We start from the raw sequence: 17,647 nt of genomic DNA, 5'->3' as shown, positions 1-17,647 counted from the left end.
GCACCAACATGTATATGTTTGCGTGTTGACAAATCGTGAGCGAACTGAACGATTGTTTAGATCGCGGGCAGTAACGATCGCCCGCCAAGGAAGAAGGAATCAAACGGAAGCTAATCAAACCAGCACGCCCCGCGATTTAACGCGATTATCGTTATCCTCGGTAATTGCTCGCTCCGTGATTAGCAAAGTGGTCAGAGAGATCCGTTTCACATGCGATCGATGTGACGTATTCCAATCGTCTCTAATTATCTCAACGGGAAATTCTCCGATTTCGCTAAACTTAAGACAAAGTATGCATGCATGCTTTATTATATATTTTTAATGTTTTATTAAATATTTTTACACTTATTAAAATAATTTTTAAAAAATTGTAATAAATTTTCCTAATTTATTCGCGAGAGGTGCCTTTCACATTCTTCTTGCGCCGTCTGATTCAATTATCGCAAACGCGCCAAATTAATTCCGCGTTATTGCAATGGAGTTATCACTACAATTATCTCCGTTACGAGGAGGACGATTAGAGACCTTCCGAATTAGCGCGCTAATTCCCCAATTATTTTTCAGCTACTACCAGGTGTAGCGTTCGCGCGCGAAAGTGCTCTCTCTCCGAAGGAGATTCGCACTCTCTCTCGCTCTCCCGCCCTCGCTCAAGTCCACCACCGCCCCGGAACGGAGGATTTATGACTCCACCCGATAATCCTTCGTTGCTCCTTTTTGGAAATAAACGTCTCCTTCTCTCTCGCGCGCGCTAGCCGCACTCGACGTCGGCGGATCGAGAAACGGGATGGACGTCGTCGGCGGCGGCGGCCTCGTATTAATCACTCCGTTGCAGACAGAGCGCGTTACACCCTGGCAGATAACGTTATCGCGTCGGTTTCTATTACGCCGTAACATTTTCCGAAGGGAAGAGCGGTCGGCCGACCCGATAATAGTCGGCGCAGTGCAACGTTCGTTCCTCTAGGTTGCAATTTATAAACGCGGTCGCTTACATATTCGCGCGTACTCTGAGCTGGTCTTTCTTCGCGCGGCTTTAACTCCCTTCAAGCGTGATGACGCGGCCATTTTCCACGACAATCTGTATATATGAATGTACTTTATTATATACGAATCCCTCGCGTTAGTTCTTAAGCCCTGAGAAAGAACTGCGACGGAGCTGCGTATAATCAAGGATCATAAAACATTGTTAATTTTGATATTAGATTTCTCGCTTTAAAATATCAATATTATTGATTAGGTGCTGCAGACGATATGCACGATATAAAGAATGCAATCTTTTTGTGTTTTATAAATAAAAATGATATTCTAAATTAATTAATTTTTTTAAACACAATCTATCACAAGTTACCCATACCTCATGAATACTACATGGATGTGTTTTTCGGAAATAATCTTTTATATATATCTCTATATATTGATTTTATCATATATATTAATTTTATAATGTAATACATATAATGTTATACATTGAAAATATAATATATACCTATCATTTATTATCATAATTTCAGAAAAACAATTACGATATTATTTGTAGAATAAAGTATATAGAAATACTGATATTTTTAAAAATTTACCTTATTTTTAATATTATATTAATATTATAAAATTAATATGATAAAATATAGAGATGATCTAAATAAAAAATCTGTACAAACTTTGAGGGATTATTTTAAATTATTAATTATCTCTTTCTCTCTTTCTATCAGTAGAATGACTTCAACAAATTTAAATTTATTTGACATTAACGTGTGAGTGCACTTTAAAACAGCTAATATATTCAAATTTCGTTAATAATATAGACAGCCTGCATAAATAAATTTTTGATTTTTGCAGAAGCTTGTGTAAATTTTCAAGATGGGCATTTCGAGCATCTATTTTAAGATTTAAAGTTGTCATCGTGTTTATGTTAATGATAAAAAAAAATTATACGATTTTCCATTTTTAAATGACTTCTGCGTAACGAAGCCTTTCAGGATCCTCGTTTATACAATAATCTCTTTTTATTATTCTGATAAAACTCATCTTCAAAGTTTGTACAAATCATTCAGTTATACCCTGTATATACTCTCCCTCAGCCATACAAGCTATACATGTATAGTATATCCTACATGCGCGTTTCGATATTTCTTACATTGTTCGATAGGCCATAAGGGGCGACTACGGAAATGTCGATTGCTTACTTTTCTCCTCTTAAAGCAGCACAACTGATCACGCTGTGACACGGTAAAAATGTGTTCGCCTCGTAACGCACCATTACCGCGTTGCAACGAGGACGAGGACGACGACGAGGAGTCGTCGCTCGTGTCGGCAGACAGGCAGCGTAGAATTTACGCCGCCGAAGATATTCATGGCTCGTTGGCGAGTTTATTTTACTCATAAATTATGCCAAAGTATTCCAACAGTCGTTCGCGCGAGGCGCGCGGAAGGGATCTTTGCCATATAAAAGAGAGACCGGCGCTGATGCAGACGCCGACGCCACTGCGGTCCAACAAATACTTCAAGCTCGCGCCGTCAGACGAGCTCGTAATTTACACCTTCGCCGGTACTCCTCCCAAGAGAATGAGTATGGGGGATGGTGTTATGGCCGATCGCGAGTTTGTATCTTTCTCTCTCTCTCTTTCTCCTCCTTCCTCTCGCCCCTTTTTCCCTCTTCAACTTTATCTTCCCCACGGCGCGATAAAAGCCTCTTTTCTAAATAATCCAACGTTTTCTCATGCCGAATGAGACCTTCCCGGCGACAACTCTTGAGAACGTCTCCCTGTCTCCCGCTGTATCGATAATTGAAAAGTTCGAAACGAAACTTTCACCGCGCGATGGACTAATGTTGCTCGTGGGGAGAATTTAACAGTCGCAATCGTTCCGAGCTAACGTTTCTATTTAACGCGTTGTGCGTGTGGTATTGTAAATAAAATTACAACACATATTTTTGGTTTTATTTTCAGTACGTATATTCCACCTTCTCTTTTATTCCACACCGCGATTTAATATATTTTATATCCGATTAATTTTGCGTTACGCATTTATAAATTATATATTGCATAATTCCTCGTATTTTATATTTCAATGAAAATCGAATTATCCGCGGTATGAATTTTCAATGCTCTCCATACAAATGTTAATATCCCGTGTATTAAACGATTTATTAATAGAATTGCGGACTTTGAAATGGTAAAGCGCGACGTCACTTATTAAACAAAAAGAGAGCGAAAGAGAAATCGGCTTTTCGTCCAGTTTTGCTTGTCTCACATTTCGAATGATATCATTTATGAATAATCCGTATACGAAGAAGTTTTGCGTTAACTAAGAAGTCCGGACATATACACAGACATCAGCAAAGTAGAAAGCAAGAGAGAGAAAGAAGGAAGCCTCGGCAATAAATCGGCGGTTCTCGAGTGCCCCGCGGGAATGAACTGACGAAAATATAGCGGCGGGCCGCAAACTACGAATTGTTAGTTACTGCGCGCCGCCGTAAAATATATGAGCCGGCGGCCGTTCACGAAGTGGGATATACCCCGCAAAACCCTGGAGGGCCGCGCGAAACGGAAGCCTACCTCGAAAATTCGACACCTCGAATCTCGAAGTCTCGAATATAAGCGTTCCCCAGTCGCCGGCCGCGCCGTTCCTAAATTGCTGGCCGCCCCCGAAAGAGAGCTGCGGAACACGGAAACCGTATTTTCCACATGTCATCTATATTGCACGACACCTTAAAAAATTCTCTTTAACGAGTTAAATCTTATTTTCAAAGATAAAATTCGCGATAGATTGTTTTTACAAGAAAATTATATTTGCAAATACATTAGCAAGAAGAAAAGGTAACATCGTGAAGTTTAATGTTTGTTCGATAAACGTGTTAATAATCGAGCGAAGAAAATAATAAATCAGTTAATTCGTTGATAAATTTATACCATTTGTAAATGACAGATTGATGAAATCGCGTTTATATCGCGTTGATCCTGATATGATTTATGCCAAGCAAAAATGAAATTAAAAAATCCAATTGTTTTGTAAAAATTTTGGAAAACCCTCGTGAAACCCGAGTCTCATTATTCGTATATCGATTCTATTTTTGTGAGGAAAAAAATATTTTAAACGCGTTAAATACGTTTCAATATGCGTATCACTAGCAACACGTGAATAATTCAGTGGTAGCGAAATATCGTACATGTTCGTAAAAGTTGGTATATGCAATTCATTTGATCAGAAATGATAATAATAAATTGTTATTTTCGATCTCCACACATAAGCGGAATAATTTTTTCTATTAATAAAAATTTATGGATTTCTGGATATCGAAATATACGTATAATAGGATGTAGATGACTTTAGAAAAATTCGATGAATATAATTGTAAAAATATAAAATAAAGAAAAACTTCGTCGTTATATGTATAATATCTGTTACGATATTTCAACAATTTTTCATTTAAATTCAAAATAAAACATTCATCGCGGATAAAGTATATGCATATGACACATAAAATCTTCCTAAATAAAAATTTATTATTTATATTGTACAGAAATATGTTCGTTCCATTGTAATTTTAAAACTCGAAAAGCAGATCACCAAATAAACGGATCACGTATTGAAGTATCACCTCCTTTCTATATAAAGCCAAAATAATTTTATTCATTCTACACATTTTATAATTCTATGTGACGGCCACTAAAAATATTGTAGGAAAAAAAACTATATACGAGTATATATTTAGTTTATTACCTTCATTATTTTGATCGCGCGAAAAATAAAGCGGGGTCAACATTCTTTCCTCGTAAAAGAAAAAAAATACTCGTCCAACGAGAGTTAATACGGTTTCCGACTTTTTTTCGGGCAAAGCGTTCAACAGTTTAATCCGCCGACTATTATTTCGCTCGTCGCCTTCTCGTCCGAACTTTTCGCGCCGCTTCGTTCATTCGCACTTTGTCGTTTTCCCGGTATTCCGCAGCGCATTAAACGCAGTTACTAATTATGACGCGACGGGTTAGGTCGAACGAGGATTTCGCTCGAGCGAATAGCAAGGACACCTCACGAGGTTGATAATGGCCATCAGAATTCTAGCGACGTGCCATTAGGTAAATTGTGAGAAATGCCGTGGATCCCACGCGTCTGATTCGCACAGTCGGGCCACGTCCAAATTCTCACAAGTGCAACCGAGACGGGAGATTTGCGCCGGTCGATTCGATTAAATCACGGATACTTAATCAAAGCGGATGTTAATGTCGCGTCATTATGCGCATCATCGCTCGCGTTTTGGTCAACGAGACATCTCCCGTACATTCGTGAGTTCAGTCATTTTTTTAATGCCCTTGCAATTGCTACGTCCTTATAATGATGCATGTGTGTGTGTGTGTGTGTGTGTGTGTGTGTGTGTGTGTTCTACTGATCTTCTCTTAAGGGGAAGTCCATGATTAATTATTTCAAAAAAATAATATCCTAATAAATGGCACAAATATTTTTATTTTAATAATTTTATTTTAACAATACAATCCATTAACAAGGCCAATTAAAATGAGCCATCATAATCTTAAGTTATTTAATTGTTAAATCATTGAAAAATAGTTTAAGGATGCGTCCGAATTACTCCGTCAACTTTATAACATTTGCGTTTCTTGCTTCGAGCTTGATTTTTAATTCTTCAATGTTTCAAATCAGTTGATTTTAAATTAAGATAGTTTACTGAAGAAGACTTAGTATAAGTCGAAACGTTTTTTACCAATGATTTAACAATTAAATAACTTAAGATTATGGTGGCTCGTTTTAATTGGCCTTGTTAATGGATTGTATTGTTATTTTACACTACTCGAGCTTTAAACCAAAATTTTTATATTTACTATTGATTTGATTAAGATTTATTTTAATTTCGGCATTGTTATTCACGATTGTTAATATCAGTGTCTTTAAAATCTCGGTAGCGTTAAATGTGCAAGTAAGTAATCATATCGCGGCGCGAAACACTGCCTTGGGAAAATCTTTTTTTCCGTAACGCGGACGAATCCCTATGATTCCCACGCGAGTTCGATAATTGCATAGTCCCAATCACGTGCGTTATTCGTAGCCGAATATCTGCGCCGTAATGGAATTCGGCCTTGAAAAAGGGTCGTTAAAACGTTAAATCGCTCGGTCTCTGTGTTCCGTCAAAAAAATAGGGTATCATGGCAGTGTACCCCGAGAGTTTCAGGGAAAGGAGAGGGAAGAAGGGGATAATGGGAGGCAGGCAGACACACACGGATGGACCAGCGAGAGCGATTCGCGTCCCTCGTCGGTCGCTTTTTCTGTCTGTCAGTCTCTCTCTATCTCTCTTTCCCCCACTTCTTTCTCTCTTAACGTTTATATTCCCGGATTGTATTTCTCGATTGTTTCGTGCATCACAGCATCGGCCGGCGCGGATTTCGCGGTTCGTCGACACCGACCGATCGCCTCCGTCGCTGCCATCGAACGCAAAAAGGGCGGGCAACGTTATATATGTCTATTTATTTGCCGACAAATCCAATGGAACCTCGCTTCGAGAGCCACCACCATTTCCGCACCCGCATTCTTCCCCTCTCTTCATCCCTTTTTTCTCTCCTCCTTTTTCTTGCATTCTTTTTCGAGCATATACTTCCGGATTGATTGATTGACGCGCAACCAACTGCGACGGGTCGCGCTTCTAATATATATCATCTCCTTCCAAGGGAAAAGTACAGGTATTGATGCGGCACACATTCGAACAGAACGAGGGACAGTTTAGCAACGAGTTTACTAAGTTATGTGAACCTAGAACCCGACTTTTTAAAAATTAATTTTTTTAAACGGAAAATGATAGCATTTTGTTTGTAGTTATTTATAGTAACAATAATTTCGTTTGTAGTTTTATCAATAAATAAATAAAAAAAATTTTTTTAATGACTCGTACCCGACATTGAGATATCGCAAATCCGCTTGCGCAGTCTTTTTTAAAATCGTTTGTAGTTGTTTGTAGTGATTTTCCTTTCGTTTGTAGTTGAGCGGTTCAAAAGTTATAAACAATTGTTTATAACTACAAACGAAAGGAAAAACACTACAAACAACTACAACCGATTCTAAAGAAGACCGTGCAAGCGGATCTAAAAAATCTTAAAAATTGACAAAGGTAGCTCTTGGACGAATAAACAATTGTTTATAACTTTTGAACCGCTCAACTACAAACGAAAGGAAAATCACTACAAACAACTACAAACGATTTTAAAGAAGACTGTGCAAGCGGATTTAAAAAATCTTAAAAATTGACAAAGTTCGCTCTTGGATGAATAAACAATTGTTTATAATTTTTGAACCGCTCAACTACAAACGAAAGGAAAATCACTACAAACTACAAACGATTCTAAAGAAGACTGCGCAAGCGGATTTGCGATATCTCAATGTCGGGTGTGAGTCATTTAAAAATGTTTTTTTATTTATTAATTGATAAAACTACAAACAAAATTATTGTTACTACAAACAACTACAAACAAAATGCTATCACTTTCCGTTTTAAAAAATTAATTTATACAAAGTCGGGTGCTAGGTTCACATAGCTCGTCGTGTGCGAATAATATTTTATTACTTTATGAATAGAATTTATTATTTAAATATTTGTAAATGTAATTTTAAAAAAATTGTAAGAAATGATAACATTATTAATGCTATCACGATATTTGTCGAAATTATTTGAACGAGGAATAAAAGCGTGCAGGAATGAAAAGAGTTCGGACGCGTTACTATTGTCGCTTATATCGGACGGATAATCACTGAAATCGGCTGACCAGTGCTACTTTCTATCCCTGATTAATCGACAGACTCGGAGAAAATCACTTTCTCATTATTATTGCATATGTACATTATATTGCATATTATATGCGAATATAATATGACTCATTCGAGCGAGATTTGTTAAATAATTTTGTCGAAACGCTCATATATACATGATGTTATATAATATAAAACTTTCTGTTTTTTTTTCCCCCGATTTCAAACATCAAACGGTAAGAGTTTTATACGTCGTGTGAGCTATGTTAACCTAGCACCCGACTTTTTAAAAATTAATTTTTTTAAACGGAAAATGATAGTATTTCGTTTGTAGTTGTTTGTAGTAACAATAATTTTGTTTGTAGTTTTATTAATTAATAAATAAAAAAAATTTTCAAAATGACTCGCACCCGACATTGAGATATCGCAAATCCGCTTGCGCAGTCTTTTTTAGAATCGTTTGTAGTTGTTTATAGTGATTTTCCTTTCGTTTGTAGTTGAGCGGTTCAAAAGTTATAAACAATTGTTTATAATTACAAACGAAAGGAAAATCACTACAAACAACTACAAAGGATTATAAAGAAGACTGCGCAAGCGGATTTGAAAAATCTTAAAAATTGACAAAGTTAGCTCTTGGACGAATAAACAATTGTTTATAACTTTTGAACCGCTCAACTACAAACGAAAGGAAAATCACTACAAACAACTACAAACGATTTTAAAGAAGACTGTGCAAGCGGATTTAAAAAATCTTAAAAATTGACAAAGTTCGCTCTTGGATGAATAAACAATTGTTTATAATTTTTGAACCGCTCAACTACAAACGAAAGGAAAATCACTACAAACTACAAACGATTCTAAAGAAGACTGCGCAAGCGGATTTGCGATATCTCAATGTCGGGTGTGAGTCATTTAAAAATGTTTTTTTATTTATTAATTGATAAAACTACAAACAAAATTATTGTTACTACAAACAACTACAAACAAAATGCTATCACTTTCCGTTTTAAAAAATTAATTTATAAAAAGTCGGGTGCTAGGTTCACATAGCTCGTCGTGTGCTAATAATATTTTATTACTTTATGAATAGAATTTATTATTTAAATATTTGTAAATGTAATTTTAAAAAAATTGTAAGAAATGATAACATTATTAATGCTATTATCACGATATTTGTCGAAATTATTTGAACGAAGAATAAAAGCGTGCAGGAATGAAGAGTTCGGACGCGTTACTATTGTCGCTTATATCGGACGGATAATCACTGAAATCGGCTGACCAGTGCTACTTTCTATCCCTGATTAATCGACAGACTCGGAGAAAATCACTTTCTCATTATTATTGCATATGTACATTATATTGCATATTATATGCGAGTATAATATGACTCATTCGAGCGAGATTTGTTAAATAATTTTGTCGAAACGCTCATATATACATGATGTTATATGATATAAAACTTTCTGTTTTTTTTTCCCCGATTTCAAACATCAAACGGTAAGAGTTTTATACGTCGTGTGAGCTATGTTAACCTAGCACCCGACTTTTTAAAAATTAATTTTTTTAAACGGAAAATGATAGTATTTCGTTTGTAGTTGTTTGTAGTAACAATAATTTTGTTTGTAGTTTTATTAATTAATAAATAAAAAAAATTTTCAAAATGACGCACCCGACATTGAGATATCACAAATCCGCTTGCGCAGTCTTCTTTAGAATCGTTTGTAGTGATTTTCCTTTCGTTTGTAGTTGAGCGGTTCAAAAATTATAAACAATTGGTTATTCGTTTAAGAGGTAAATTTGTTAATTTTAAAGATATCGCAAATCCGCTTGCGCAGTCTTTTTTAAAATCGTTTGTAGTTGTTTGTAGTGATTTTCCTTTCGTTTGTAGTTGAGCGGTTCAAAAGTTATAAACAATTGTTTATAACTACAAACGAAAGGAAAAACACTACAAACAACTACAACCGATTCTAAAGAAGACCGTGCAAGCGGATCTAAAAAATCTTAAAAATTGACAAAGGTAGCTCTTGGATGAATAAACAATTGTTTATAACTTTTGAACCGCTCAACTACAAACGAAAGGAAAATCACTACAAACAACTACAAACGATTTTAAAGAAGACTGTGCAAGCGGATTTAAAAAATCTTAAAAATTGACAAAGTTCGCTCTTGGATGAATAAATAATTGTTTATAATTTTTTAACCGCTCAACTACAAACGAAAGGAAAATCACTACAAACTACAAACGATTCTAAAGAAGACTGCGCAAGCGGATTTGCGATATCTCAATGTCGGGTGTGAGTCATTTAAAAATGTTTTTTTATTTATTAATTGATAAAACTACAAACAAAATTATTGTTACTACAAACAACTATAAACAAAATGCTATCACTTTCCGTTTTAAAAAATTAATTTATACAAAGTCGGGTGCTAGGTTCACATAGCTCGTCGTGTGCGAATAATATTTTATTACCTTATGAATAGAATTTATTATTTAAATATTTGTAAATGTAATTTTAAAAAAATTGTAAGAAATGATAACATTATTAATGCTATCACGATATTTGTCGAAATTATTTGAACGAGGAATAAAAGCGTGCAGGAATGAAAAGAGTTCGGACGCGTTACTATTGTCGCTTATATCGGACGGATAATCACTGAAATCGGCTGACCAGTGCTACTTTCTATCCCTGATGAATCGACAGACTCGGAGAAAATCACTTTCTCATTATTATTGCATATGTACATTATATTGCATATTATATGCGAGTATAATATGACTCATTCGAGCGAGATTTGTTAAATAATTTTGTCGAAACGCTCATATATACATGATGTTATATGATATAAAACTTTCTGTTTTTTTTTCCCCGATTTCAAACATCAAACGGTAAGAGTTTTATACGTCGTGTGAGCTATGTTAACCTAGCACCCGACTTTTTAAAAATTCATTTTTTTAAACGGAAAATGATAGTATTTCGTGTAGTTGTTTGTAGTAACAATAATTTTGTTTGTAGTTTTATTAATTAATAAATAAAAAAAATTTTCAAAATGACTCGCACCCGACATTGAGATATCACAAATCCGCTTGCGCAGTCTTCTTTAGAATCGTTTGTAGTGATTTTCCTTTCGTTTGTAGTTGAGCGGTTCAAAAATTATAAACAATTGTTTATTCGTTTAAGAGGTAAATTTGTTAATTTTAAAGATATCGCAAATCCGCTTGCGCAGTCTTCTTTAGAATTGTTTGTAGTTGTTTGTAGTGATTTTCCTTTCGTTTGTAGTTGAGCGGTTCAAAAGTTATAAACAATTGTTTATTCGTCCAAGAGGTAAATTTGTTAATTTTAAAGATATCGCAAATCCGCTTGCGCAGTCTTCTTTAGAATCGTTTGTAGTTGTTTGTAGTGATTTTCCTTTCGTTTGTAGTTGAGCGGTTCAAAAGTTATAAACAATTTTTGAACCGCTTAACTACAAACGAAAGGAAAATTACTACAAACAACTACAAACGATTCTAAAGAAGACTACGCAAGCGGATTTGCGATATCTCAATGTCGGGTGCGAATCATTAAAAAAATTTTTTTTATTTATTAATTGATAAAACTACAAACGAAATTATTGTTACTACAAACAACTACAAACAAAATGCTATCACTTTCAGTTTAAAAAAATTAATTTTTAAAAAGTCGGGTGCTAGGTTTACATAGCTAGTTTACCATATGTTTTACCGGTTTCCCCGAAAAATGTTGGGTCAATTTTCCGTATCGTAACGTGTCGTCCAGCCACTCTTGTGTCGCGTAAACTTATGAACGTCGTAAGATAAAGAACGAGAGAGCGAAAGAAAGAGAAGGGGGGAAAGACAATGCGAGAGTGTTTCGGACAACGCGCGATGACCGGAAGTACGGTCCGGCGTCTTCCCACGCCCCGGTTCTATGTGGAATAATACCTTCCGGCGGTTTGCGGAAAAGCGAAGCTCGACTTTACTTGATTTCGGATCGTGTGAACCCAATCGAACCGGTGAATCGGCCGTTTCGTGTGTGAAATTGCTGTCGCGAGAAATTGCACTCGTGCGCTTCGTTTTTTGAGTCTCGTGGCGAGTCTTCGATTCGGGGTGACCGAACTTCGATGAATTTATCCGGACGTGGATGCCGGAATCACGAGACGGCAGCTATTATTCAATCTCGAGGAACTTTAAAAATCCAATATCTCAGCAGTTATTCCGAGGATTGACAAAAAAAACATATCTTTTCGAATTTGATTTGACTAAAATGGCAATTAAGAAGACGGAAAAAATATGTGCGTAAAAGTGAGTTATATTACTCAAAGAATTCATGCACAAAGCTTTGCATAATTATTTAAGAAACATTCTATAGCGAGAAAATGACGGATAAAATTAAAAGCAGATAGAATTAAGTCAGGAATCTATAAAAATATTTTCGAATTATTTATTTCACAAAAGTTCTTCGCGAAACGCCTGATATCATCCACGGCCGAACATCTTTAGCGACAAAATAAAAGTCTCGCATCGAATTCGGGTCAGATATAATGGACCACGCGTGTCGGCCATGCTTCCAAAGTAATTGCCTCTGGATCGCGAGCGTCGAAGGAACGTGTCAGCTGCTGAAACCTGAAACTCGTTCGTGACGTATATAGGCACCGACACACGTACGAGAGAGGTATACACATTCTCGCGTATACGTATGGAAACTCGTACATACATACGTACTCACACCCAGGTCGGGACGACGAAAGTAGCGATTGCACGCGATACGCGTGCTGAAACGAAATGGCCCCGACGGAAGCGCTATGTATCACCTACCGCCGACCATATCACCGGATCCACGCCGGTCACACAAAATAGAACAAATTTCTCGGCGCGATAGCGCAGCCCCGTGTGCAGAATTGTTCCGCTCTGTTTGCGCGTTACGACGCGCCGTTATTTTATACTTTTGACCGATAAAGCTTTAATTCGCGACGAAAGTATTCTCCGCGAAATCCATCGGCGCGACCCAACCCGCGATAAACGTTAATAGTCGGGGCGACATGGCGCCCCTCCGGCTGCTGTTATCTCTTAAACGCGAGACCGCGACGCGAAAGAGCGACGGACGAGACGGTATTAAAAAAAAATTGCGTGATAAATTTTTTTCACGTTTGACGAGAACAGATAGATCGCTTTTGCGTAGACCGCCTCTCTTTTTCCGGTAGCCATTATTCTCATTGCGATTTATCGCAATCCTCCCTTTCGCCCCTCCTCTTCTTCTCGCTTCATGTAATAAATGGTTGATTCGAAGATCACCGTTGATGTACTTCGCGTTTCAGTTCTACGGTTCATTTGTCACTGTGGCAAACGTATCCACTGCCGCATTTCTATCTCTAAAATTTTCCGAGCTCATTCGAACGTCGAATATTCCGCTCGTCTTCGGATATCACGCATCCCCTAACGAGATCCGCGGGCATTCTGAAAAATGTCCTCCGTATCATTTCGTAATTACCAATTTTTTTGCAACAGTCTGGTTATTTCAGCGGGACGAAACGCGAGCGATTCTTGCTGGATCCGAGGTATAATTTCATTAAATCTTGATTGAACGCGTCGGCACACGGAGGTTTACGTCATGTAGCGCGTTCCGCTCTGATAGTTTGACACTGGGGTGGCATGTTAACTCGACAATGGTCTCCGAACAGATTTTCTCAGCGGCTATTTCGAGCGACAAGATAGACCGCCCGGCATTATGGTCCCTCACACCGAACAGATTATATCTCCTATATGCGGAACCCCCGTTTAATATACTGATTAAGTCGCCTATTATATTCCTCGATCGAAGAGGCTGTTACGTATTAACAGAAGATTAGAAGGATGAAAGACGCTAAAGACGTAGGAATTACCGGAGCGTATTTTAAAATATAAATCGAGCATTTTTTCCGTGTCGACTATTTCCTTCGAGTCACCAACAGGTGGATTAAAACACACGTGGCAAAAAAATAAAGAATAAAAAACGTTATAGATAAAAAAAATACAGAAATAAAAAAAGAGAGGGAAAGAAGAGTTTCTATACGTAAAAAAAAGTCTTTCAGCGCAGGATCACATTCTATCATTTGCAAATCGCGATAAATCTTGCATTGTTTTCAGTTTTCACAGTCGTGTCCCTCGTGTCCCGTAGGTAAAATCATCTTAAAGGTCGTTTGCACGTCGTTCCCCAAGTATACGCGTAGACGCGCGCGTAACCCAAGTTCCGGTTCCGGTATTGTCGGAGGCGTCAGTAACCTCATTCAGGAACCCTTCGGAGACCTTCGGGCAAAAAGCGTCCGATGCCACGGTAACAACGATAAATCCACTTCGGAGCGAATTCGATGGCGAAGCCGCCGCGGGGGGAGAAATAAAGAGTGTGAGAGAGAGAACCAGAGAAAGAGAGAAAGAGAAGAACGTAGGTAGAATGACGAGGACGATGGGGAGATGCTTCGTGTCGAGGCAGGCGTTAACGGTTCGGTTGTTCGGTCGCGATAAATCAACAACTGTCGGCGCTGGGTCCACGGCAAACAGCACGTCGTAATTTCAGCGGCGATGGATGCCAAAGACGACGACGACGACGACGACGACGACAAAATTAAATACGACGTCGCATTGTGTACAAATACCGCTGTGCTGCAAGCGCCAGCACATAGACATATAATAGTAAGTCGTATTCCCTCCAGAAACGCGATGCTCCGAGAAGAATGTTTTCTTCCTATGATACTCTCTCTCCCTTTCTCCTTGCAGAACGAAATAAATTGATTTCTCCTATCTACTCCTAGCTATACTATCCATTGTATTATTCGCCATTGGAGATATCGTCGATATCAGTAGAGCCAGTGATATGGCACTCTAATAGGATCCGCCGTATGTATGATGCATTGAATCGTTCCATTTAATGAAATTATCATTTCGTGCTTTCAATTTATTCGTATTTCCGAGAGTCGTTTCTTTTAAATTTAAATAATATCGTGAAAGATATATCGAGGCTCGTACGAATTTAATCTAAATTTTTCTGTACTTTGATTTGAAAGAGCTTATCCATAAAATACAAAATAAAACTGTGTCTGAATTAGAGTAATTTAACTAAACAATACGAAATTAATTCTCAATACTGTCTTACTATTAGCGAGAAAAATAACTCATTAAAATTGCTTCGAATGTATATACGCAGGGATTATAAATCCTTTATAAATTCACAAAATACCGTAAATAAATATCCCTTTCTAAAAAAAGCATGTTAAGTCGATTCTATCAATATATCAATAACTATCGATAACTATCAAAAATATTAACCGAGAGAGTTTAAAGTATTATAATAACATATTATTTTATTTTATTTTATTTTGAACAAACTGTCAAACTACTAACTTTCGCGACAACCTCTCGATGCTACGAGTATAACGCACAATGCGAATCGAGACAGTCAATAAGCATCGCGGAAAAGATGCAACAATATTGCGAGAATGAACTTAACATGCATTTTTAAGAAAGGGATGTTATAATATTTTCTTAATTCAATCAAACAATTTCTCACTCACCCGTCCGTGCAATAGCGGAATTGTAGTACACAGCACACATTGATCTGAAAACAAAATATTCAAATTATGTATATGCATGTGTGTGTGTGTGTGTGGGAGGGGGGTTTATGTGTGTGTACAGGTGTTTTAAAAGTCTGGAAATGATCGAATATCTCAATGTAGTTTAGAAAAAAATAGGTTTTACCTCACAGTTGCCCCGTTGTCGCCCGATGCCTCCCCGGGCCTCCTCCTCCTCTCTTAGTTCATGGCAGCACTCACGACACTCGCGAAAACACGAATAATTACGATCGCCCGATACTTTACACGGCACTCCCGACGCGACGCGTGAGACACACGCGTATTTCGCGCATTGCACTTGCAATGAGAAAAAGCGATGCGAGAACTATAATCGCACGAATCAACGTCCGTTCGACACTCGAGAATCTCGCAGTCAAATTCGCGTGCAGCTTATCAGCAATGCTACCTGTATAACAAATAAAATAAAATAAAACATTACTATTTTAATTTTTATAACATATTATTTTAAAATTTATTAACAAATTTTCGCTTTATTAATATTTTTTGACAGAAATCAGCTGATTAAAGCGTTAATTTGCTAATTAATATGTAATATAAAGAATATATTATAAAAATTAAAATAATAATATGTTTTAAATAATATGTTATATTTTTGACAGTTATCAGCTGATTTCTGTCGAAAAAATATTAATCAAGAATAAGGTATTATAAATTAACATATTATTTTCAACTACATATTATTATTTTAATTTCTTACCATATTATTATTTTAAAATTTTAATTAAAATTTTAATTAATTAGCAAACGGTTTAATCAACTGATTTCTGTGAAAAAATATTTTAATCGAGTTTAAACTATATTATTTTTTTTTAAATATCGTTTTTTTAAATATAAAATTAAAGAATGGCTTGTGCTGTTCTAGTCTACATAAAAAAAACATGGAAAGCGTAAGTAAATGAAAAATTCGATCAAATGGAAAATTCTAATCTCAACCGATGCTAAATTTAAGTTTCTTAATATCCGACATAGTGATGGGTCTCTTACAACTTTCAGGCTCAATACATTTTATAATTTCTCGATCTAAAAAATCCAATAATAATCTACGCCATTCATCAACGCGATGAATCTTCTCGGACGCTGCAGAACTTCCGGCGGAGTGTTAACGTTGTAAATCACTATAGTATCACTGTAGGATACGGCATGCTTTCTTATTTTCCCGTCACGTGCATCGCGCACATCCCTTTCTCGATATATTCAACACTCTTTGTGCGATCACCGCGATCGTTTGCGGACGTCTCTAATTTATCGTCACGCGACAATACGGCGGCAATGAATATCGAAACAATAACGACGAGCGCGCGCGAGAATGGCGTTTCGCTTTTTCGATTGCGATGATTCTCTCTCTCTCTCTCCCCCCGCGAAACGGAACTTCCGGCACGCTGGGTGACCGCCCCATATTACTTGGCCGACGGATAAACCCCCTGGACCCCCCCCCCCCGTTCATCCCTTCCGCGGCTCCGAATCGTAATGCACCTCTCTCTGGAGAGCAGTTTCCACCGATCCGAAAAGTTGAAGCATCGCGGTAAAAATCATATAATGAATTTTCAGGTGGATACAAAGTTAACGTTCCGAAAGAAAACTTTATTCTATACGCGCCTCTCGTTCTTTTTTTTTTTCAAACTCTGTTTAATACATCTCGCGCTCGCGTAATATCTAGAGAATATATATATTAATGAACAGCTTTTATAAACTTTATATTCGCGAATCCTGCAATTATTAAATCGTTTATTTAATGGTTATATCTATTGATTATTAAATGGTTATATTTTTAAAATTTTTGAAGAAACATTTTATATATTATATTTTAAAAAAATAGAGTTGCAATTTTTCTTTTGTCAAAGTTGTTAAAAATAGCGATGAGAACAATATCAGTGTTTATTCCGTTTTTTGTTTCTATACTGATTCAGTACTGATTTATATTGTTTATCACGATTCTTTGCAGGACAGAATAATCGAATCGTGTAAAATAAATTGGAACAATCAACGTTTTGATATGCAGTGTGTTTTGTATAGAAAAAAGACAATTTATTTTACGAAGATCCGATTTTTTATTCATTTATTAAACATCCCGAAGACTTGTGTCGATAATCCGATTTATTTCTGAAAATAGAGAAATATGCTTTACGCAAGCGAAAGATTATATCAAATCCAATCAATTCAATGTTATTGTAGCAAAAGCTGTCTAGCAAGGATTTCATCTTTGACAACTGACTGATGTTTCCATTTCATGCCAACCGAAGATTCCGAATATTCCGCACAATTGCGTTATTATTACATAGTCCGAAAATAC

At 36.7% G+C, this 17,647-nt stretch overlaps 2 long non-coding RNA genes across 2 annotated transcripts in view; one reads left to right on the top strand and one right to left on the bottom strand.

Annotated features, from left to right (window-relative positions):
- Window positions 1-17,647, bottom strand: part of LOC145940323 (uncharacterized) — a 211,373-nt gene that overhangs the window by 46,141 nt on the left and 147,585 nt on the right. The window contains exons 7-8 of the long non-coding RNA XR_014425993.1: window positions 15,464-15,742; window positions 15,280-15,323 (exon numbers count right to left, since the gene is read on the bottom strand). This is a non-coding gene — a long non-coding RNA (uncharacterized LOC145940323). The remainder of the gene's footprint in view (window positions 1-15,279; window positions 15,324-15,463; window positions 15,743-17,647) is intronic.
- The window catches only part of LOC145940326 (uncharacterized), a 40,023-nt gene that overhangs the window by 20,710 nt on the left and 1,666 nt on the right, over window positions 1-17,647 (top strand). The gene's annotated exons all lie outside the window — the stretch shown is intronic.

Source organism: Prenolepis imparis, unplaced genomic scaffold, assembly GCF_030444845.1.
Source record: "Prenolepis imparis isolate NDT839.2.m4 unplaced genomic scaffold, iyPreImpa1.0 SCAF_9, whole genome shotgun sequence".
In the NCBI taxonomy this organism is placed as follows: Eukaryota; Metazoa; Arthropoda; class Insecta; order Hymenoptera; family Formicidae; genus Prenolepis; species Prenolepis imparis.
The sequence above is the reverse complement of the archived record's forward strand: the minus strand, read 5'-3'. Positions and strand labels throughout refer to the sequence as shown.